This window comes from Pseudophryne corroboree, chromosome 11 (genome assembly GCF_028390025.1).
Source record: "Pseudophryne corroboree isolate aPseCor3 chromosome 11, aPseCor3.hap2, whole genome shotgun sequence".
NCBI lineage: Eukaryota > Metazoa > Chordata > Amphibia > Anura > Myobatrachidae > Pseudophryne > Pseudophryne corroboree.
In genome coordinates this window covers 205,779,950-205,805,270 of record NC_086454.1, presented here as the reverse complement: position 1 = coordinate 205,805,270, position 25,321 = coordinate 205,779,950, and the positions used below count along the sequence as shown (strand labels likewise).

Sequence of the window (25,321 nt, the reverse complement as noted above, 5' to 3'; positions counted from 1 at the left end):
GAGGACAGCAGCTTAGCTGCTTCCAGGAGGAAAAGCATTACCCGCCCTTCCCCCACTCGCAGTACCTCCGGGCCCCATCTGCGGCACCCCCACACCCCCCCTCCACCACCCGCAGTGGCTCCAGACGCCCTCCCCCACCTGCAGCACGACCACCCCTGTCCCACCCGCGGCACCATCGAACCCGCCCCAACCCAACCTGCGGCACCATCGCAACTGCTCCTCCTCTACTCACGGTGGCTCCGGACCCCCTCGCCCACCCGCAGCACCCATGCACCCATCCCTCCCCCACTCTCGGCATCCCTGCAACCATCCCCCCCGCACTCGCCCCTCCCCCACCCGAGGTGGCTCCGGATCCCCACCTGCGGCACCACCGCACCAGCCTGACCCCCACCTGCGGCACAACCACCCCTCCCCTTCCCGCGGCACCCCCGGACCCCCCTCCCCTATCCGTGTCTCCCCGACACTAGCCTTTCCCCCCAAGAACAGCACCTACTAGACCCTGCGTGCGCTGTTCACGCCATTGCAAGGGGCTATGACCCCTTAACCATCGCACGCCCTGTGCAATATTTAACCACTCACACAATTATGATTGGAGGCAATACTCCATATAATACAAATATTGCATGCCACAAGGGCGTGCAAGGGTTAAGGGGGCGTAGCCCCTTTAGACGGTGTGAAGAGCACCCATAGGGCGCGATGAATCACCTAGTGTGACCTATTTACTGTACATGAATTTTACTAGCTAAGAGTAAAATACATGTAAAAGCACCATGTCTATAGAAAACCAATTGAAGCAATAATTTAAAGTTTAACCTTAACTCAGAGTTCAGAGTTTCCCAAACTCTGCCATTACTGTTATGGCTAGCGACGGTTCTCCTTCCAAGGAGGGCGGAGCTCACGGAATGTTACAGCTAGTGATGGTTTTCCTCTCAAGAAGGGGGGAGCGCATGGAGGTCTTCTGGGCAGTGATCCTTGTATACCCCAGGTTAAAGGTGCATACACACTGGGCGCTCTTGCCCAGCGTGTATGCACAGTGATGATTGCTGACATCTCTGGGCTGAAAATCGCTTAGTGCATACACACTGAGCAACTTCCCCCCCTGCACAGCGATGTCAGCGGGGATGAACGGCTTTCTATAGCAGGACGTTATGGAAAGCCATCCACTTGTAATATCAGCAGATGAACGGCGGGTGCTGGCGATGAAGCGGGGTCGCCATCAGCGCTCACCGCTCATCACCAGGGCATACACACTGAGCGGTTTTGAGCTGAAAGTAGCTCAAAACACCAAAAGTGACCTGACTTCAGCTCAAAATCACCCAGTGTGTATGAGCCGTAAGACCCGGAGAACGCAACAGCAGGTCTTCTGGCCTATAATAGCCGCTTTTCTCTTAAGGCATGATGTGCCTACAGTACTGGGATGCCACCAGGACTTACACCACTGGTGGTAGTGCGAGCTTAACCTCTGAGTGACCCGGGTCAATGCCGATGGAGCGAAAGACCAAGAGAGGATAGTAGCTTCTCTAAGACAAGAGACTGGAGAACAAACAATACACACTTAAACACAGAACTCTACCAAACTCTGGACAGCTTTCAGGCGAGAAAAGTACATAAAGTACGTAAATAGACAACACACTATAGAAAGAAGTTAGAAAAAAAAAACGACGGAGAGACAGAGCCAATGGCAGTGGGAGTACTGAAGGTATGCAGGATAGATAGATAACTGAGGAAACACAAGACTGTAAAGCAAGAAGATAAGGAGTACTATGAGCAGAAATAACAAAAGCAACAAGACAGATAATGCAACTTCATTACCTCCATCAATTTGATTTAACCATCTACAGCAGGGGTGGGGATCCTTTGGCCCTCCAGCTGTTTTTGAACTACCATGCTAAAACTGTTGCAGGGCATGCTGGGATATGTAGTTTAACAACAGCTGGAGGTCTGCAGGTTCCCCACCCCCGATCTAGATCAAGCATGGATAGCCTTAAAATCTGAACTGTAATGGCAAAGTTTGGGAAACCAAACTAAAGTCCTGGTTGGGGCAAAATGTGTAATTAATTTCAGTTTCCCTTTCCATTAGCTGCGAAGAGCCAGTCAGGAAGCTGGATAGTTGGGGGTAGACTTCTAGAATGTGGAGAGGGACAGAAAGACCTCTCTGGCATGAATGTCACAAATGCATACCTTCTCCAAAGTGGTACTTGACCTATTCCCATAGTCACGATATGGTAGCTGCAAGAAAACAGTTGAGAACCCGTGCTGTAAACTATTATTGGTCACTTTCACCAGGATTAAATAAAATGCTAAATGTATCCTGTCACATAGGTGCAAGTCTATACCATCGCCAAGCTCTTACACCAATGACGTCAATGAACAAACTGATTTTTGGAATGTCATGAGCAAAAACACAAATTTGAGTTTACAATTACTAGTGGTACGTAAACTTTTCTACATATTTTTCAGGGGATCAGTACGTAAAACCGCCGGATGAGATCCCGGCCGTCAGTAATCCAACCGGCTTCTGTATTTCCCTGCTAATCGGTGTCGGCATTGTGACGTCCGGGATCCAGACTAGCGGTTTGGTGACCGCTTCCCTTTTTCAATATGCAGCCAAGTGGAAATAAAGCTAATTTACTCGTTATTTTCTAGAAAAGCACGTTAAAAAGTAATCCTTTTACCCAAATGTTGCAATTTATATTTAATTTTTATGATGCTAATCCTTTAAATCAAATCATTTGTGGTTGTGTAAGAATAAAACATAGAACATTTACTATTCTGAAAGATCTAAACATTATAAAGACACCAAATTGGAGTATTATAGCAAATGCTTCCTGTGTCAGTCTGTACAAAAATCAAATATATTATGTATTTTTTATTATTGTTGAAATGTGTTTCTATGAATAAATACATTTACAGGTTACTAATATACAATCTATAAAACCATGGTAACTCTAATGGTGTAACATTGAAGAGCCATGGGAAGAACATCCTGCGTCTTTATTACACCCAGGGCACTTCCCTCCTACCAAGGGACCTCTAATCATGTCATCACTGGGCGTTTACCCCACATGCAGAAGTATGCATACAGCACACAATACAGGCTTCTGTGATAAAGCAGCCTGCTCACAAATCTAAAAGCCAGTAACTACTTGAATGAGTTCCCAGCTTTTACTCTAGACCCAAAGTCACAGTGACAGAGCCCAGTCCCAGATAGTTAGGCAGAGAGAAGAGCACCCACTCCAAAACATACAGGACGTAGGATCAGTGTTTCCACTTACTGAATTTGTTCAGTTTTCGGGAAATGTGAGCCTTATTGTAAAGTTTCCAGGAAATGCTAGTAATTCCAACTTATTGTAATGTACCTTTAAAAAGAAAACAAAAAAAAAACCATACCAATACAAAACATCTGTAGAAATGTAGTGCACACATTTTTCTCAATATAGGCAGATCACTATATAATCTCCCATATGCCATATACTCTCCATATAGGTACACTCAGGATGTACACATCAGTGCATGACAATTAAAGCTCATGTATGGTGACATTTCATCCTTGGTGCTCTGATATATCTCTTCACTTGTATCAAGCCTTGTAGAGAGATACAAGTACGAACCAATCAGTTTCTACCATTTTACAGACTGCGGGGGACAGTCAATTAGCTGCATTTACTGCGGATAATTGACCCTCTCTAGGATATAAAAATAAAATAAAAATATTTTTCACGTGCCTGAGGAACGTGAAAAAATAAAATAAAATAGAAATCTCAGATAAGCAGTCGTGATTAACCCTATTGTAACCGCCTCAGAAACACATCCAGGAACGTATCCTGGATTTTATGCGTTTTCACCCAAAAAAAAAAAAAAATTCAAGAGAAACAAAAAACGGGTGTTAGTTAACAATAGGGCAAACATCCCCAAAAAAATCCTTTTTTTTTTATCCTGAAAATGTATCCAGTCTAACTGAATATCCCTGTGTTTCAAAAATTACAGTTAGAAGCAGATTGCTTGGTACTTAATCTAACTACAAGGCTTGTTACATCTTCCCTAAGAGGACCACATAAGAGGAGCAATCAGATATATAAAAACATCTCGTGAAATATGCAGCACAAGACAAAAGAAAGAAAGGAAAAGAAAATAGGAAGGTCTTTTAATTTAATAGGGCCAACAGAGGATTACTTTCTGCATAGGAGTCCACAAAAATAGGTAGATTCTGGGCCTAGAGCTATGTACCTTGGCAGTAAAAAGTAACTACATATAATTATATCATGCTGCCACAAACACAAATTGGCACAAATCAACCTATATGTGATGGGACTAAAAAGCAGCAGAATGCACTTCATACATGTCAAGTTGTTTATGGAACAGATGTCCATTTGTAGACATATTCCTCCCTTCCTAACCCTGTAAAGAGCTCCTAAACCGGGTGTAGCAGGGACGTGCAGTCAGGGGAGGCAGTGCCTCCCCTGTCTAATGATTAAAATAATACAAAGAAGTATATGCTTTAGACTTTGTATTATTTTAATAATTTTTACATTGTAAAAACTGATTTAAATGTGTGTCAGAGGCACCACTTTCGGTGCCTCCCGCTATGAATGCGAAATGTCCGGAAGCGGGGGGTGGGGCTAAGAATTGGGCAGCGAAAGCCCATTAAAAAAAAAAACGGCTGAAGCGGCACTTACCATAAGTGCCTCTTTGACATAAGCGTGCTTTCAGCCCATTTGAAAGCACCCCTCTGTCACTCAGTTAGAGCTGTGATTGGGCAGTAGGCACGGGGCAGCGACAGATACAGGGTAGGGGGTTGCTGCGCCCAGAGCCAGCCTCCTCCCACCCGGCACATGTACACACTTGCACCATTGTCCTGGCCTGCATCTAGTCCTCCGCTGTATGCTCCGGCGGCTGGACCCTCGGCTTACATGCCCGCCTATCGGCAACTGTACATCCAAAAAAGGAGGATGACAGGAGCTGCCAGCAGCAGTACCTCCAGCTGGGTACTGCTCTGCTCTCTGCTGTCTCAGCTCCCCGCCGCGCTCGTCCCGCATGGCTATCCTGAGGAAGCCTGAGTGGAGCGGACGCTGCGCTGGAGAGCTGCTGCACTCTAGCAGACACTGACTGAGCTTAATGGGCCATGCACTGCTGCTGGAGCTCCAGCCGACTGGCAGATGGTTGTCTGAGGTCAGGACACGGAGATCACTACCCAGGTGCGGGCTGCACAGGGAAGGGGTGGTGGGGGGAACAATATGAGTAAGGTGTGTGGTGGGGGTAGAGGATTATTGGGTGTATGTGAGGGAACAGGGGGGCTACCTTATGTGTTGGTGTAGAGGGTTGTATGTGGGAAGACTAGGGTTTGTGAGGTGGTGGTAGAGTTTATGGGTTTTATGTGAGGAGACAAAAGGGATTAGGGTGTGTGAGTGGTAGAGGGATATCAGGTGTATATGGGGGGATGGAGTGCTGGGTATATTGGAGCAGAGGGATATTTATTGTATGTGGGGGGACAAGGGGAGTAGGGTATGTTGTGGGGTAGAGGGGTATGCAGTGTATGTGGTAAGACATGGGAAGTAGGTTGTGCAGGGATATGCGTTGTATGTAGGGGGGCAGGGTGTGTATAGGGATATGGAGATAGAGGTTGGATATGGGGTGATAAGGGGCATATGTGGACTGTGGGAGATTATGGGGTTAATGGATAGGGTACTTGGTCAGAGGCAGAACTAGCGGAGGAATGGGAGCTCGTCTGGCCGACCGCCGGTAGCTGGCACAATAAAATTTGTTTTGTGCCAAGTGCAGCACAGCACGTGTGACATCATGACGCCATGCTGCTGGACAGTTGTTGCCAGCCCTGGGCGCGATCCCCTCTCCTCTCCCAATTTCTCCAGCCCCACTTCTCTCACTGGCTCCCAGCGGCTGACCAGCCCCACCTGGAGGCAACACAGCAGTAACTCTACACCGCGGGCCGCAGCCTACACCCCGTCAGACTGCTGTGTATTCATCATCCAGCGCGGCCCTGTACAGGCGGAATGGCGGAACCAAGGAGTGCTGGAGGACGAGCAGCCACATCACAGAGAACAGGTTAGTTTACTTTCTTTGTTACTGACTGTGGCAGGAGGCAGGGGTTGGCGGGGGAGAGTGGTGGGGACTTCAGTTTGACATGGGATAAGGCCACCAGTGATGTTTCCCGGGGACCCCATGCTATTCTTCTGGAATATAGGTACAGTATTAACTTCCTCCTAGTATCACCCTCTCCCTGGCGTCACCCTCTCCCTGTCATCCACTGCTGTTACCCTCTCCCTGGCGTCACATACTGCTGTCACCCTCTCCCTTGGGTAACCCTCTCCCTGTCACTGCTGTCACCCTCTCCCTGTCATCGACTGCTGTTACCCTCTCCTTGGCATCACATACTGCTGTCACCCTCTCCTAGCACCTACCGCTGTCACACTCTCCCTGGCGTCACCCTCTCCCTGTCACCCTCTCCATGGTGTCACCCTCTTCCTGTCACCCTGAGATGCAAATTAGCAGCAAGGGGGGCCAGGGAGCTGATGGCAGCGATTTTGAAGGCCATTGGCTGGGGCAGCAGCCATTGGTAGTGGCAGTAGCGAGCATTGGCTTGAGGGTGGTAGCGGGCATCGGCGGGACTCAGTGGACATTATGGTTGCAGTGCCTCCCCAGCCACTGACCTCACCGCACGCCACTGGGGTGTAGTATGGTATGCCAGCAACCGGGATCCCAGCGGCCAGCATACCAGCGCCGGAATCCTGACTGCTGGCATACCGACAGCTGGGCGAGTGCAAACAAGCCCCTTGCGGGCATGGTGGCACGCCACGCTATTTGTTCTCTGGGTGTTGGGATTCTCCGGGTGTCGGGATTCCGGCACCGGTATACTGAGCGCCGGGATCCCAACTGCCGGCATACTGAATACCACCCCCTAAACCAGCTTCTCATTGAAGTCTGTGGGGGTATGCAATGAGCTCCGTTTTTTTCGCCTAGGCGAAAAAACTGAGCATTTTGCTATTTTTGGAGCGAATGGGGATTCACACTATGCATTGGCACGGACGTTTTTCCGCATAGGCGAAAAATGCGGCAGGGGTAGAAAACAAGTGGATAGGCGAATCCACGAGTTTTCCATCGGAAACGTGTACCTCTTTTGCCGGTTGAGGCATTTTTCGCCAATGCCTTTTCACTTAAAAAAAAAAAAAAAAAAAAAAGTGAAAAGTGAAAAGGCATTGGCGAAAATGCCTTCAAAACGTACGAAAACGGCCCTGATTGAATACTCAGTGGGGCGAATTTATTAGCTCCCGAAATGATTGGAGCTAATTGCATACCCCTCAACATTTTAATCTGAATTTTATGTGATAGATCTGCACAAAATAGTTTAAGTTGGTGAAATGAAATGTGAAAAATTAATTTGAAAAGTGGCATGTGCATATGTATTTTTGCTATGAAGCCCATCAAAAGTTCTGGTGCAACCAATTACCTTCAGAAGTCACATAATTAGTGAAATTAAGTTACACCTATGTGCAATCTAAGTGTCACATGATCTGTCAGTATAAACACACCTTTTCTGAAAGGACCCAGAGGCTGCAACACGACTAAGCAAGAGGCATCACACCATGATGACCAAGGAGCTCTCCAAACAAGTCAGGGACAAAGTTTTTGAGTAGTACAAGTCAGGGTTGGGTTATAAAAAATATCCAAATCTTTGATGATCCCCTGGAGCACCATCAAATCCATCATCTTCAAATGGAAAGAACATGGTACCACAACAAACCTGCCAAGAGAGGGCCTGTCACCAAAACTCACAGACTGGGCAGGGAGGGCATTAATCAGACAGGCAGCACAGAGACCAAAGGTAACCCTGAAGGAGCTACAGAGTTCCACAGCAGAGACTGGTGTATTTGCACATGTGACAACAATAAGCCATAGGGCTGTAACACACACTCCGGTTTTTCCCGGATGGCAAAAAGCCGGACAGACTTTGTCCGGCTTTTTGCCATCCGGGAGAAACCGGTAGAGTCTCGCACACAGGACGGCTTTGAGCCGTGTGTGATGCTGTGTGCATGCGCAGCATCAGACACGGCTTGAGAAAAAACTGTTGTGTGTGAAAGCTCCCCTTCACACACATGGTTCACTGGATGCAAAGACGGCCCGGCAGCCGGACCTTCCAGTGGTGAGACCCGGCAGCCGTGCCGGAACCGTGCCGTGTGTAAGGACACATTGCGCTGCATGTGTCTTTACATCACGGCAGCGGTTTAAAGCCGGCCTCGTGTGTTTCGGCCCATACACTCCACAGAGCTTGGCTTTATGGAAGAGTGACCAGAAAAAAAAGCCATTACTTATACCCCTTTCACACAGCCCAAAATTTCCCGGGTTAAAACACATGAACGCGCATCAACCCGGGAAATTTCTCAGTGTGAAAAACCCGGGAATTCTGTCCCCGCATTTCAACCCTGCAATCGACCAGGGTTGGTCCTAGTGATGAGCACCGGAAATTTTTCGGGTTTTGTGTTTTGGTTTTGGGTTCGGTTCTGCGGCCGTGTTTTGGGTTCGAACGCGTTTTGGCAAAACCTCACCGAATTTTTTTTGTCGGATTCGGGTGTGTTTTGGATTCGGGTGTTTTTTTCAAAAAACTCTAAAAAACAGCTTAAATCAGAATTTGGGGGTCATTTTGATCCCAAAGTATTATTAACCTCAATAACCATAATTTCCACTCATTTTCAGTCTATTCTGAACACCTCACACCTCACAATATTATTTTTAGTCCTAAAATTTGCACCGAGGTCGCTGGATGACTAAGCTCAGCGACCCAAGTGGCCGACACAAACACCTGGCCCATCTAGGAGTCGCACTGCAGTGTCACGCAGGATGGCCCTTCCAAAAAACACCCCCCAAACAGCACATGACGCAAAGAAGAAAAAAAAGAGGCGCAATGAGGTAGCTATGTGAGTAAGCTAAGCGACCCTAGTGGCCGACACAAACACCTGGCCCATCTAGGAGTGGCACTGCAGTGTCACGCAGGATGGCCCTTCAAAAAAAAAAAACACCCCCCAAACAGCACATGACGCAAAGAAAAAAAGAGGCGCAATGAGGTAGCTGTGTGACTAAGATAAGCGACCCAAGTGGCCGACACAAACACCTGGCCCATCTAGGAGTGGCACTGCAGTGTCACGCAGGATGGTCCTTCCAAAAACTACTCCCCAAACAGCACATGACGCAAAGAAAAATGAAAGAAAAAAGAGGTGCAAGATGGAATTGTCCTTGGGCCCTCCCACCCACCCTTATGTTGTATAAACAGGACATGCACACTTTAACCAACCCATCATTTCAGTGACAGGGTCTGCCACACGACTGTGACTGAAATGACGGGTTGGTTTGGACCCCCACCAAAAAAGAAGCAATTAATCTCTCCTTGCACAAACTGGCTCTACAGAGGCAAGATGCCCACCTCATCATCATCCTCCGATATATCACCGTGTACATCCCCCTCCTCACAGATTATCAATTCGTCCCCACTGGAATCCACCATCTCAGCTCCCTGTGTACTTTGTGGAGGCAATTGCTGCTGGTGAATGTCTCCACGGAGGAATTGATTATAATTCATTTTAATGAACATCATCTTCTCCACATTTTCTGGATGTAACCTCGTACGCAGATTGCTGACAAGGTGAGCGGCGGCACTAAACACTCTTTCGGAGTACACACTTGTGGGAGGGCAACTTCGGTAGAATAAAGCCAGTTTGTGCAAGGGCCTCCAAATTGCCTCTTTTTCCTGCTAGTATAAGTACGGATTGTCTGATGTGCCTACTTGGATGCGGTCACTCATATAATCCTCCACCATTCTTTCAATGGGGAGAGAATCATATGCAGTGACAGTAGACGACATTCTGAGCCTTTTCCTCGCACCCCCAGTTGCGGGAGAATGTGAAGGAGGAGATGTTGACAGGTCGCGTTTCGCTTGACTTGACAATTTTCTCACCAGCAGTTCTTTGAACCCCAGCAGACTTGTGTCTGCCGGAAAGAGAGATCCAAGGTAGGTTTTAAATCTAGGATCGAGCACGGTGGCCAAAATGTAGTGCTCTGATTTCAACAGATTGACCACCCGTGAATCCTTGTTAAGCGAATTAAGGGCTCCATCCACAAGTCCCACATGCCTAGCGGAATCGCTCTGTGTTAGCTCCTCCTTCAATGTCTCCAGCTTCTTCTGCAAAAGCCTGATGAGGGGAATGACCTGACTCAGGCTGGCAGTGTCTGAACTGACTTCACGTGTGGCAAGTTCAAAAGGTTGCAGAACCTTGCACAACGTTGAAATCAATCTCCACTGCACTTGAGACAGGTGCATTCCACCTCCTATATCGTGCTCAGTTGTATAGGCTTGAATGGCCTTTTGCTGCTCCTCCAACCTCTGAAGCATATAGAGGGTTGAATTCCACCTCGTTACCACTTCTTGCTTCAGATGATGGCAGGGCAGGTTCAGGCGTTTTTGGTGGTGCTCCAGTCTTCTGTACGTGGTGCCTGTACGCCGAAAGTGTGCCGCAATTCTTCTGGCCACCGACAGCATCTCTTGCACGCCCCTGTCGTTTTTTAAATAATTCTGCATCACCAAATTCAAGGTATGTGCAAAACATGGGACGTGCTGGAATTTGCCCAGATTTAATGCACACACAATATTGCTGGCGTTGTCCGATGCCACAAATCCACAGGAGAGTCCAATTGGGGTAAGCCATTCTGCGATGATCTTCCTCAGTTGCCGTAAGAGGTTTTCAGCTGTGTGCGTATTCTGGAAAGCGGTGATACAAAGCGTAGCCTGCCTAGGAAAGAGTTGGCGTTTGCGAGATGCTGCTACTGGTGCCGCCGCTGCTGTTCTTGCGGCGGGAGTCAATACATCTACCCAGTGGGCTGTCACAGTCATATAGTCCTGAGTCTGCCCTGCTCCACTTGTCCACATGTCCGTGGTTAAGTGGACATTGGGTACAACTGCATTTTTTAGGACACTGGTGAGTCTTTTTCTGAGGTCTGTGTACATTTTCGGTATCGCCTGCCTAGAGAAATGGAACCTAGATGGTATTTGGTACCGGGGACACAGTACCTCCAACAAGTCTCTAGTTGGCTCTGCAGTAATGATGGATACCGGAACCACGTTTCTCACCGCCCAGGATGCCAAGGCCTCAGTTATCCGCTTTGCAGCAGGATGACTGCTGTGATATTTCATCTTCCTCGCAAAGGACTGTTGGACAGTCAATTGCTTGGTGGAAGTAGTAAAAGTGGTCTTACGACTTCCCCTCTGGGATGACCATCGACTCCCAGCAGCAACAACAGCAGCGCCAGCAGCAGTAGGCGTTACACGCAAGGATGCATCGGAGGAATCCCAGGCAGGAGAGGACTCGTCTGAATTGCCAGTGACATGGCCTGCAGGACTATTGGCATTCCTGGGGAAAGAGGAAATTGACACTGAGGGAGTTGGTGGGGTGGTTTGCGTGAGCTTGGTTACAAGAGGAAGGGATTTACTGGTCAGTGGACTGCTTCCGCTGTCGCCCAAAGTTTTTGAACTTGTCACTGACTTATGATGAATGCGCTGCAGGTGACGTATAAGGGAGGATGTTCCGAGGTGGTTAACGTCCTTACCCCTACTTATTACAGCTTGACAAAGGCAACACACGGCTTGACAAATGTTGTCCGCATTTCTGTTGAAATACTTCCACACTGAAGAGCTGATTTTTTTGGTATTTTCACCAGGCATGTCAATGGCCATATTCCTCCCACGGACAACAGGTGTCTCCCCGGGTGCCTGACTTAAACAAACCACCTCACCATCAGAATCCTCCTGGTCAATTTCCTCCCCAGCGCCAGCAACACCCATATCCTCCTCATCCTGGTGTACTTCAACACTGACATCTTCAATCTGACTATCAGGAACTGGACTGCGGGTGCTCCTTACAGCACTTGCAGGGGGCGTGCAAATGGTGGAAGGCGCATGCTCTTCACGTCCAGTGTTGGGAAGGTCAGGCATCGCAACCGACACAATTGGACTCTCCTTGTGGATTTGTGATTTCGAAGAACGCACAGTTCTTTGCTGTGCTTTTGCCAGCTTAAGTCTTTTCATTTTTCTAGCGAGAGGCTGAGTGCTTCCATCCTCATGTGAAGCTGAACCACTAGCCATGAACATAGGCCAGGGCCTCAGCCGTTCCTTGCCACTCCGTGTGGTAAATGGCATATTGGCAAGTTTACGCTTCTCCTCCGACGATTTTATTTTAGATTTTTGAGTCCTTTTTTTACTGATATTTGGTGTTTTGGATTTTACATGCTCTGTACTATGACATTGGGCATCGGCCTTGGCAGACGACGTTGATGGCATTTCATTGTCTCGGCCATTACTAGTGGCAGCAGCTTCAGCACGAGGTGGAAGTGGATCTTGATCTTTCCCTATTTTTGGAACCTCAACATTTTTGTTCTCCATATTTTAATAGGCACAACTAAAAGGCACCTCAGGTAAACAATGGAGATGGATGGATGGATACTAGTATACTTATGGATGACGAGCGACTGCCGACACAGAGGTAGCTACAGCCGTGGACTACCGTACTGCGTCTGCTAGTATAGACTGGATGATAATGATATAAAAAATATATATATATCACTACTGCAGGACAGGTATATATTGTATAATGACGGACCTGCTGGACACTGTCAGCACTGCAGACTCCTAAACTACTAGTATGAAGAAGATAGAAAGAAAAAAAAACCACCACAGGTAGGTATACAATTATGGACGAGCGACTGCCGACACAGAGGTAGCTACAGCCGTGGACTACCGTACTGCGTCTGCTAGTATAGACTGGATGATAATGATATAAAAAATATATATATATATATATATATATCACTACTGCAGGACAGGTATATATTATATAATGACGGACCTGCTGGACACTGTCAGCACTGCAGACTCCTAAACTACTAGTATGAAGAAGATAGAAAAAAAAAAAAAAAACCACCACAGGTAGGTATACAATTATGGACGAGCGACTGCCGACACAGGAGGTAGCTACAGCCGTGGACTACCGTACTGCGTCTGCTAGTATAGACTGGATGATAATGATATATAAAAAAAAAAATATATATATATATATATCTACTGCAGGACAGGTATATATTATATAATGACGGACCTGCTGGACACTGTCAGCACTGCAGACTCCTAAACTACTAGTGTGAAGAAGATAGAAATATAATGAATGACGGACCTGCTGGACACTGTCAGCAGAATGCGTTTACAGAATAAAAAAAAAATAAAAAAAAACACCACACGAGTGTTTAACTTTATCAGGCAGACAATATACTGGTGGTCACTGCTGGTCAGTCACACTGGCACTCTGGCAGCAAAAGTGCGCACTGTTAAATATGTACTCCTGCTATAACTGCTCCCCAGTCTCCCCCACAATTAAGCTGTGTGAGCAGTGAGCACTACTCAGCACAGTCAGATATACATAGATGATATTATCATGCAGCACACTGAGGCTGAGCACAGATATGGTATGTGACTGTGTATCGTTTTTTTTCAGGCAGAGAACGGATTATATTAAATAATAAATAAAACTGGTGGTCACTAGTATAACTATCAGCAAAACTCTGCACTCTCTGAGTACTCCTAATGCTCCAGTAAATCAAGTGTCTCTCTCTCTATCTAAATGGAGAGGACACCAGCCACGTCCTCTCCCTATCAATCTCAATGCACGTGTGAAAATGGCGGCGACGCGCGGCTCCTTATATAGAATCCGAGTCTCGCGATAGAATACGAGCCTCGCGAGAATCCGACAGCGGGATGATGACGTTCGGGCGCGCTCGGGTTAGCCGAGCAAGGCGGGAAGATCTGAGTCTGCCTCGGACCCGTGTAAAAAGCGTTAAGTTCGGGGGGGTTCGGTTTCCGAGAAACCGAACCCGCTCATCACTAGTTGGTCCCGGGATGTTCTCTGGAACCTGGACAGTGTGAATGGTGCAGGGACATGTCCCACCTTCCCGGGTTGCCTCTGCTGATGCTGATTGGCTATTCAGGGCACTTCCTGGTCTTGTGTTTTTTTCTGAGACACCCATTTTCAGAAAATGCAGGGCCATCCCGGGTTCAGTATGAAAGGTGCAGACCCGGGATGTCTCGGCTCCAAATGCTGGTATGAAAGTTGCCAACCCGGGAATGTCCCTGCATGAGCCCGTGGCAGTATTCCCGCGTTTTGCCCCTGCATTTCTGGTGTGAAAGGGGTATTAGTGTTAAAAATAAGAAGGCACGTTTTGAGTTTGCCAAAAGGCATGTGGACGACTCCCCAAATGTATGGAGGAAGGTGCTCTGGTCAGATGAGACTAAAATTTAACTTTTCGGCCACCAAGGAAAACGCTATGTCTGGTGCAAACCCAACACATCCCATCACCCCAAGAACACCATCCCCACAGTGAAACATGTTGGTGGCAGCATCATGTTGTGGGGATGTTTTTCAGCCGCAGAGACTGGTAAAGTGTTTCGAGTCGAGTGACAGATGGATGGTGCTAAATACAGGGATATTTTTGAGCAAAACCTATTTCAGTCTGCCTGTGATTTGAGACTGGGACGGAGGTTCACCTTCCAGCAGGACAATGACCCGAAACATAGTGCTAAAGCAACACTCAAGTGGTTTTACGGGAAACATTTAAATGTGTTGGAACGGTCTAGTCAAAGCCCAGATTTCAATCTAATTGAGAATCTATGGTCAGACTTGAAGATTGTTGTTCACAAGCGGAAACCATCCAACATGAAAGAGCTGGAGCAGTTTTGACTTGAGGAATGGGCAAAATCCCAGTGGCAAGATGTGGCAAGCTCATAGAGACTTATCCAAAGCGACTTGCAGCTGTAATTGCCGCAAAAGGTGGCTCTACAAAATACTGACTTTAGGTGGGTGAATAGTTATGCACACTGAAGTTTTCTGTTATTTTGTCCTATTTGTTGTTCGCTTCACAATAAAAAAAAAAAACAACATCTTCAAAGTTGTAAGCATGTTCTGTGAATGAAATTATGCAAACCTTCAAACAATCATTTTAATTCCAGGGTGTGAGGGAACAAAATATGGAAAATGCAAAGGAAGGGGGGGACAGTCAAACAAACTATTTTCCATGCTATATGACAGAGTCTGCCCACTCCAATAAGGAAATTATCCCACATTTTTAATTAGTGAGAATCTCAAAGAACCAGCAACTCCACCAAACTGGATTACAGATATTTAGTGTCAACGATCCACTGGCCTATTAACAGTATCCTAACATTTCAGCAACTTGCTAGCTCTCTGTAATCCAAATATTACGTAATGTTTACATATACACAAAATCAGCCTTCCTCCGTGTAAACTTTGCTGAACAAAAATGTTTCAAGTACAGATGTGTGCTTAAACATCTGGCCTCAATACGCCATGCAGCGCGAGATGCCTGGCATGAGCAAACCACCAAGTTCTGTGCAGCTCTGCATTATGCGACTAGGACGCACAAGGAGACTGTGCCGATTCATTTTATATATGACACTTGTATATTGTGTATGAATATGAATATGTATACTGAACATAACAGAACTTGTATTGGAAAAAAGTTGCCACTGCTACATTGTTTCAGCAGAGGGCCGCACCCTCCCCAATTTTTAAATGGCAAAATGCACCCTGCCGACCTGGCGGCTCCCTGCTGGAACAGCTTGCAATCTACTGACTCCACTCGTGAGTGGGAAAAGTTGCAGTGTAGCGATCACCGCAAGTGAATACTAATAGATGTGGTATGCATGTATTCACAGTGTGTGGAGAGCTTGGAGGCAGCTCAGCATGTTCGTAAGTGCTGGACACACCCCCAAGAGTGATGCTGATGGGGTCGTGCTAACCTCCCTAGCCGGTCACACCCCCTTTTCTGGTGCGTGCATAGCTATCGTACCCGCACCTCAGCGCCCTGCCCGCATTCTAGCAGGTACACTATGAATGTGTCGCTTCTTCCAGTACCACAGTACAATGGCACAATGACCAAGCTTAAAACAGCAGAATGAGAAGACACCTAATCCCTTAAAAAAAACAAAAACAAAAAAACTCTACATACAGTAGTCACTTCCACCAATCAGCTATAACATGTAAACCACCTGCCTAATATGGTGTAGGTCCCCCGCTTGCCTCCGTAACAGTTGTGATCCATCGAGACATGGACTCCACAAAACTTCAAGGTGTCATGTGGTATGCGACACCCAGAAATTACAGTAGTAGAAGATACTTTAAGGCCTGTAAGTTTTGAGGTATAGACTCCATGGCTCGCACTTTTTTTTTTTTAGCACATCCCACAGATGATCTGTCGGGTTGAGAACTGGTCACTCAACAGCTTGAACTCTTTATCCTCAACAATTTTTGCAGTATGGCAGGATGCACCATCCTGCTGAAAGAGACCACTGCAATCAGGAAATACAGTTGCCATGAAGGGGTGTACTTCCTCAGCAACAAGGCTTAGCTAGGTGGTATGTGTCAAAGTAAAACCACATACAGTAAATGCCATGACCCAAGGTTTCCAAACAATCATGGCCTAGAGCATCAAAAACTGCTTCTTTTGGTTTCCTTCTTCCCATTGTGCACAATGGTGCCATCTTTTCCCCAGGTAAACATTGCACACATTCCAGGCTCTCTACATACCATAATGTAAAAGAATAAATGATTTATCAGACCACGCCTCCCTCTTACTTTGCACCATGGTCCTCCTCTGATACTCAAATGCCCATTGTAGTCAATATGACCCAGTCGTCTAGCCATAACAATTTGATCCTTGTCAAAGTACCTCAGATCCTTATGCTTGCCCATTATTCCTACTTCCAACACATCATCTGCTGCCTAAAGGCGGGTACACACTGGCCGATCTATCGAACAGCCGATATATCGCCGGTCCATCGGCCAGTGTGTACGGGCGATATGTCTATGAACTCCATCGTTCACAGACATATCGCGGGGGCCCCGCAGCACAGCCGACGGCCAATATGTCTACCGATATATTGGCGCATCGCTGTGTGTGTACGGGCGACCAGCTGGCCACCCGTACACATGCTGTGGCAGCCAGAGGTGATTGACAGTTGAACTGGGTGGGCATGTGTACACGCCCGCCCAGTTTATGACACCAGTCCCCAACGGATCGAGCAGTGTGTATGCACAGCACACTGCCCGATCCGTCCATAGATAGAACTGCAGATATATCTATCAGTGTGTACCCACCTTAATATATCCCACCCCTTGTTAAGTGCCATTGTAACGCGATAATCAATGTTAGTCACTTCATCTGTCAGTGGTTTTAATGTTCTAGCTAACTGGGCAGATATTTACTAACTCCTTATTTCCCACAGGATCTATTGTAATAGCTTTCTTACAGGTCTTCCCCTAACCACACTTTCAAAGTGCAAGGCCCTCTTGCCTCTTTTTTCTGTTATTACCCTGTCTCAATTTATTATTGTTTTGATCCCAATTGTAAAAGCAAAACAGATTTTTTTGACTCCATATAAACAACTAATATTATTTGAGATAAAATGATGTCTGTTACATGCTGTGGTCATTTTGCCAATAACCTGCACCATGGTACCAGAGGTCATGGTCTGGTAATTCAGCACCAAAAGTGAACATTTTTATTGAAAGTTTACACTGAGAGAGTGCAATAAACATATCAGTTTATTTATTTGCACAAGCAATGTATCGGCTCCAAAGTGCTCCCTTTTAAAGCTACACGTGTACACAGGAGCATCAGAACATTTTTAGGTTGGGGTGGGGGGGCAAGATACAATCTAATTTCAATGCCCCTAAATTGCTGAATCGCTAAAGGTCACATACTGTAGGTAAGTTTAAACCAGACGCCCGGAGGCGAATTAGACAATGGCGTGACCCCCCACTCACACAACCTCATATGTGCACGCACAGCCACACAAAGTCACATATACAGTACATACATAGCCATATACAGACAGCCACATATACACACACAGCCCCATATACATACATACGCACACGGCCCCATACGTGCACGCACATAGCCCCATATTATAAACATACAGAATATTATATATTATATATATATATATATAAGGTGCAAAGAGATCCGCAGCACTCCATCCAAATGTAATTCATTGTGAATAGGCCGGTGCCCTCCGTGTGACAGCCCAAGGTTAGGTGTCCATAAATAAATAATGCAGTCAGCGGCACTCACGGCTCCCCCATGGGGAAAGGATGAAACACACTCAAAGTGCGGACCGCACTTTGAGTGTGTTTCATCCTTTCCCCATGGGGGAGCCGTGAGTGCCGCTGACTGCATTATTATATATATATATATATATATATATACACACACACACATATACATACACACACACACATATACATACATACATACATACATACATACACACACACATATATATATACATACACACAGGTAAGTCCACACTCCGGCCTTTAGAGAGACAACATAGGCGGTGCTCCACAAGGGGCCACAAGAACCCAGTATATAGCAAAGCCAATTAAGGCAGGAAGTATACATGGTCACCGGTTTAGTGAGGCTTTGACAGTCTGTCTGATAGTGTGACAGTTTGTACTTTAGCATTTTGGTATACTTCCTGCCTGAATTGGTTTGGGAGTGGGACTTTTGTGGATTATTGCCATAAATAGGGAGCCTGGAAGACATATGGTGAATGGTGGTTCACTGGATAGTATCCTTGCTGTTGTGCTCTATGAGGTCTTGAAAAAGGTCATGCTATGACCGAAACGTCGACAACCTGTCTACATATGTTCGTGAGTTATCATTAAAAATGCCTGTTTGAACTCTCTTGGTGAGTGCCTGCATCCTTGTTTTGCTATACATATACATTACATTCACAGGAGGGAAATGTTACCAGTGGAGTACCCCAGGGATCTGTACTTGGACCAGTGTATCTTTATTGGTGACATTGCAAATGGCATTAATGGGAAAGTATACCTTTTTGCAGATGACACAAATGTATGCAACAGGGTAGACACACCAGGTGGGGTAAAACAAATGATTGAGGATCTGGGTAGACTAGAGGAATGTTCAAGAGTGTGGCAACTACAGTTTAATGCCAAAAAAATGCAAAGTCATGCACTTGGGTCTCAAACATCCAAAGGCTAAATATAATATTAAGGGCAATATACTGGTAACCACTGAGGAGGAAAGGGATCTAGGAGTCACTATTTCTGGTGACTTAAATGCAGATAAGCAATGTTACAAAGCAACGAGGACGGCTAGTCAGATGCTTGGCTGCATCGGGAGAGGAATCAGCAGCAGAAAGAAAGACGTAATAATGCCACTGTATAGGTCATTGGTATGGCCTCATCTAGAATACTGTGTTCAATTCTGGAGGCCATACTGTATCTTCAAAAGGATATTAATATATATATATATATATATATATATATATACACACATACATACATACATACATACATATACACACACACACACACACACACACACACACACAAGGGCAACTAAAATGGCATGGCCTACATCACAAAACATACCCAGAAAGACTTAAAAATCTCAATATGTATAGTTTGGAGCAGAGAAGGGAAAGGGGGAACATGATAGAAACTTTCAAATATATCAATGGTTTTAACAAAGTCCAGGAGGGAAACATGCACAGAGACTGGAGGGGGGGGGGGGGGTTTCAGGTGAAATTTCAGGAAAAATAACTTCACAGAAAGGGCTGAAACACACGAGCCGGCTTTTGCCGGCCGGGAAAAAGCCGGATGGCTTTTTCCCGTGCCGGCATTGTAATGAACAGTGTGAGGTGTAGTGTCCTTTCACACTGCATGGCCCCGACCCGGCTGCCGGGTTGCAGACGGAAATATCCACTTGAAGGTCCGGCTGCCGGGTCGGGGTCGTGCCGTCTTTGCAGCCAGTGGACAGTGTTTGTGAAGGGGAGCTTGTGTGTGAAAGACTCTGCCGGATGGCAAAAAGCCGGACGAAGTTTGTCCGACTTTTTGCCATTCGGGAGAAACCGGCGCGTGTGGTACAGCCCAAAGGGTAATGGACAAGTGGAATAGCCTCCCATCAGAGGTGGTAGAGGCTAAGACAGTAGAGCAATTAAAACATGCATGGGATAGACATAAGGACATCCATACAAAGAAATAAGGATCAAATAAGGTAGATAATATGAGATAAAAATGAATAAATAAAAGGGGCAGATGGGCCAAATGGATCTTATCTACCGTCAAATTCTATGTTTCTATCTTGTTTTATATATAATTGATATAGCTGTGTATGCATGTGTGTGTGTATATATATATATATATATATATACATATACACACACACACATACATAAAGCCCCATATAGACACACACAGGCTAATGTATATACACACGGCCCCATATATATGTACACACACACACAACCACACGTGTGTGTGTGTGTGTATATACATACACAGTCACAGCCTCATGTATATACACACACACACACACACACAGACCCATGTACTGTATATAAACATACAACCCTGTGTGTGTGTGTGTGTGTGTGTGTGTGTATATATATATATTATATATATATACATACATACATGCATACACACACACACACACACACGTCCCTAACACTACAGCCACCGCTGCCGCTCCTCACCAATAGAAGAGGCATCTTCTGACAGCAGCAGCAGCTCCCTAGTCCCGACATCGAGCTGAGCCTCTGAGGCGGGGGTGGGGAGAGAGCTGGCGGGAGACAAGTGAGCAGGGCTGTGAGGAGGTGGGCGCATTGCCTGACACACTGGCGAGGACAAACCCTGCCTTCCCCTACTGAAACTATGGAGTGCACAGCTACCGCACATCGCTCCTCCTGTAGATCAGCCGGTGCCTCTGTATGTTTGGGAGGGCGAGTCCCCCCCCCATTTCAGACGCCTCTGCATGTACATATACACACACACACACATTTATATTCAAATATTTTTTTATTTACACATTTCAGTCTATTTTCTCTATTGCCTCCCTCCATAAATGTTAATTGCTGCAGCATTAAGAGGGTTAAGCCCCAGCACTAGGTACAGAAATTCACTTTGAATGCATTTCTAAGGTGTTTTTAATACAGATGTGCGGTTCGGATTTACTCAGTTCTTTTTGCCAAATCAGCGCAAGTTCAGATTCATCCGGATTTATATTATTGGCTCTCCAAAACATGTGAGAGCCGATAGCCAATAAGATGCCGTTTTTGAGATTCGAACGTAACCTAGTAAATTAGAACCGCACATATCTATTTTTTAATTATGTGTAAATAAATATAAATGTCTTTGAATACCACCAATGGTGTACAGTCGCTCCGATTCCCATTCACAGGGTCCAGAGCACTGGTGGTTTTGTGAGGCACTGCAGGATGTGACAAGGAGAAATTCTTATGACGTACAGTAGAGCCTCCTGGGAGTCATAACAAGGAAAGAACCACACTGGACCTTGCAGTCTCTAGGTCGACAGTGTCTAGGTCGACCACTATTGGTCGACATGGTTTCTAGGACAACAGGGACTCTATGTTGACATGACAAAAGGTCGACATGAGTTTTTCACTATTTTAAAAAATTTTGAACTTTTTCATACTTTACGATCCACGAGGACTACAATTGGGAACGGTAACCTGTGCCGAGCGCAGCGGACCAAGGCACCGCGCTCGAAACATGGCGAGCCAAGCGAGGGTACACGGTGCACTAACTGGTGTTCCCTGTCACTCTGCAACAAAAGCGACACCAGAAAAAAAATGTAAAAAACTCATGTCAACCTTTTTTCATGTCGACCTAGAGTCCCTGTCAACATAGAACCCATGTCAACCAATAGTGGTCGACCTAAGTCTATTCTATCTAACATACCACACCCTCCATGGAGGGCTCCAGCAGTAGCATGAAAAGCGCCAACAGGGAGACTACTCCCCTGGTGTCTGGTCGCACAGGGGTCTACTCTCTGGAGACTATTACCCCTTTCACATCTCCAATACCGGATCCCACCCGGGAATTGGAAATGGGTCCTTCCCAGGTGGCATCCAGCATTGGGCCCTAACAGGAGGCTTCCCGACCCGGCAATATGCCAGGTCAGGTTGCCATAGTGGCGTGGGCGGAGCCGGCAGCAGGGGCGGCGATGGGAGATGAGCTTATCTCCACGCCGCCTCTCCCCATGTAGTGAACGGGTCTCGGGTGACATCTGCCCAGCAACCCGTTCACACTGCCACTGACCTGGTATTCAACCCGGGAATAACACTGCTTTATTCACACCACACAGCAACCAGTGTCGACCCGGCAATATGACAGGTCAATACTGGGATATTTGTGCTGTGTGAGAGTGGTATATTTCGGCTTGAAGAGGGTGCTAGATCCCAGAACAGGTTCCCTGTCTAGGGCAGGGAAAGTGCTGGCTACCCCACTCATGTTCCCTTCACAGTGCATGAAAGGGGTGGAGTGATATATCCCCACCACTGAAGAAAATATTGCAAGATGGGAAAATATCCAGGCTGATTTACGTGTAAACTAAGTGACTCATACTGGATTAGTTATAGGGGCAAGGAAGCTGAATTACCCACTACCAATATTTGTGTAAAAGATGTATATAACCATATAAATTAGTGTAAAATCTTCTGAGTATCACCCCTACCAGAGAGGGGTATATTACAGTCCCTGCAAGCAGTGTCTCCAGCACTGCTGGAGTATCAGTGTACAGGGTCCACTGATGATGATGGTTGCAGCTACAACCTACCTCTTATTCACAGGCATTTGAAGATGTCTGCTTGTGAGTGAAGTAGTCATGTTTGAGGTGAGATGATCATGTGTGGGCCCAGTTACTTTTTCATTTGTACAGAGCCCCATCATGACTGATGTCAGTCCTGTATGCAAGGACTATTTGGGAGCAATAAGTACCATTCTTTCTACAAGAACCAGCAGGACGCCTATAATCTGCAGTAATCCAGTGACCTACGGATAAGAGCCAACTCTCTAATCAGTTTCACAGGTGTCCGGTGTTAAACCCAGCATCCCAAGTCAACACACGGAATGGTATTCTGCAGTCCTGAGCCACAGTCACCAGTAAAGAGGTGCTGCACACTATACACAGCTCCCAAATGTAAGTGGTTCCAGTGAAGGAGCCTGGTAGTGGTGACAACTACTACTGTTCTACAACTGATATGCTGTTTTCTTTCTATGGTGGTTCAGTAATGCAGTAATAATGGTAAAGTATTACCCAAAGGCAAATCTGTTACGGATCAATGAGTCGACAGTCAGAAGGCCGACACCAAATGGTCGACATGCACAATGTTGATGTAGTCAAAAGGTCAACGTGGTTTAAAAAAAAAAAAAAAAAATTGGTGTCAAGATGTTCCTTCCGGTACGTGGCCCCCACAATTACTGCCAGGTGACTATTCCCAAATGTAGTCCATGTGAATTGTAAAAAATGAAAAATTCCTAAAATGTAAAAAAAAAAAAAAAAAAATATGTGTTGACCTTTTCCTGTGTCGACCTTTTGACTATGTCGGCCATATGCAGGACAACCATTTGGTGTCGACCTATCATCCGGATACTACAAATCTATGGCAAACATACATACAGTAAGTGGATGGCAGAGTAAACCCATAATGTTGCAATATATTTAATGGTGCAATGTAAACCTGGGTGTACTACGAGTGGCCGACTGTCGGGATCCCGGTGCTGGGATCCTGCCAGCCGGCCAATGCCGCCAGCGGGGCAAGCGCGAAAGATCCCCTTTGCGGGCCCGCTGAGCTCGCCATGCTGCGGGAACGATGGCATGCTCTTTGCGCCATGCTACTTATTATCCCTCCATGGGTGTCATGGACACCCCAAGAGGGAGAATAGTTGTCGGTATCCTGGCGCCGGTATGCCGAGTGCCGAGATCCTGACAGCCGGTATATCGAATTCCACCCTGTAAACTCAGTATAAATATGATGAAACAATGTATTGCCGAATTAGCATAAAAGTACACTAAAAACAATCAATATATTGCTCTGTTTTAAATATAATAAGCTGTAAAATCTAACTTGGTTATCCAACATACTATAATATGGACACAAATTACTTGTCGTGAAAACACAGTCCATTAAAACATCTATATTCATGAAGCATTTTAGCTCACATTTGTGCACAGATTGGAAACTCAGAAAGCCTGAAGACAATTACTATTTATTTCCAGGCCATAATTGTATTAACGATTTAAACATCTGCATCACCACTTGAAAAAGCAGTAGTCACAAAGTACACAACTGATATTAATCAAATGGAGTTTATGAAGACATATATATATATATATACACATGCAATTTAAGACCTTAATTCTAATCTCCAAACTGCACATATGACACAGGATATGTATGACGGAGCCACCGTCTGCTCATACGTTCGTCACATCACAGATGTCATCTATAAAATAAATGTCTGACTCATTTTTAGACAGGTTTTGGGGATTTTGTTTCATAAACAACTTTCTGCTGAAAAAATGTATTTCACCAGATACCAGTGTATCTGCTGAAATAACTTGACAAAGGAGATGCTATGAAAATATGTCAGAAAACAATTACTTTAGATTGGAAACTAACTCTACTATGATTATTGATCTAAATAACTACACCACCACAGCAATCAGCATCACACAAAGCCCACAGCAGAGATGTCATAGCTGCTCTAGCACCAAGCTACAGAGAACACCCAGTTCCTGCAATCAGAATGCATTAGTATATGATATATACGGCAGTGTATAGGGAGAAAGCAGGACTTACATGGCTGCAGATCCCCCTTCTTCCCAGATCAGCTGCAGGAAGGGCAGGATCCTGGCTGTGTAATCCTGGAGTTTGCTGTCTGAGTCACATTGATGTTCTTCCCCTTCCCTCAGCAACTACAAGAATAATTCCAAATCCTCTCTCCCAAAACACTATCGGTTCCAACCTCTTAATAATACAATAGTCTTATTTTTGTTTATGAGTACTAGAGTTCTATCCACATCTAATCCTTATGCAGAGGCAGAATAACAACCAGGCAGCAGCTATGAGATCAGGGCAGAGAGGAAAGAAGAGGGAGGGGATACTGTGTAGGAAAAGGGGAGTGGGGGAGGGTTGCAGCATTTAGTAACACTCCTCCTGTGATCTGTAACATTGCATGCTAGTATGATTAGGGAACCACTTAACTGTCATCTGCTGCACACTGAGGAGAATGTTCTAAAAGTATTTCACTGAAGAGCAAAATTAAAGTGCAGGACACTCATTGTGCCCGTACTACCAATATGTATGTTGGCAAGCAGAATTATAATGTCTTCGGATAGGAGATTATTTCAACCATCCGCA

General features: G+C 45.9%; 1 protein-coding gene across 1 annotated transcript in view; it reads right to left on the bottom strand.

The window, feature by feature from the left end:
• Nucleotides 1-25,089, bottom strand: part of RIPOR1 (RHO family interacting cell polarization regulator 1) — a 627,513-nt gene extending 602,424 nt beyond the window's left edge. Inside the window, exon 1 of the mRNA XM_063945248.1 lies at nt 24,761-25,089. The gene's annotated coding sequence lies outside the window, so the exon portion shown is untranslated. The remainder of the gene's footprint in view (nt 1-24,760) is intronic.
• Between the last annotated feature and the right edge of the window lie 232 nt (nt 25,090-25,321).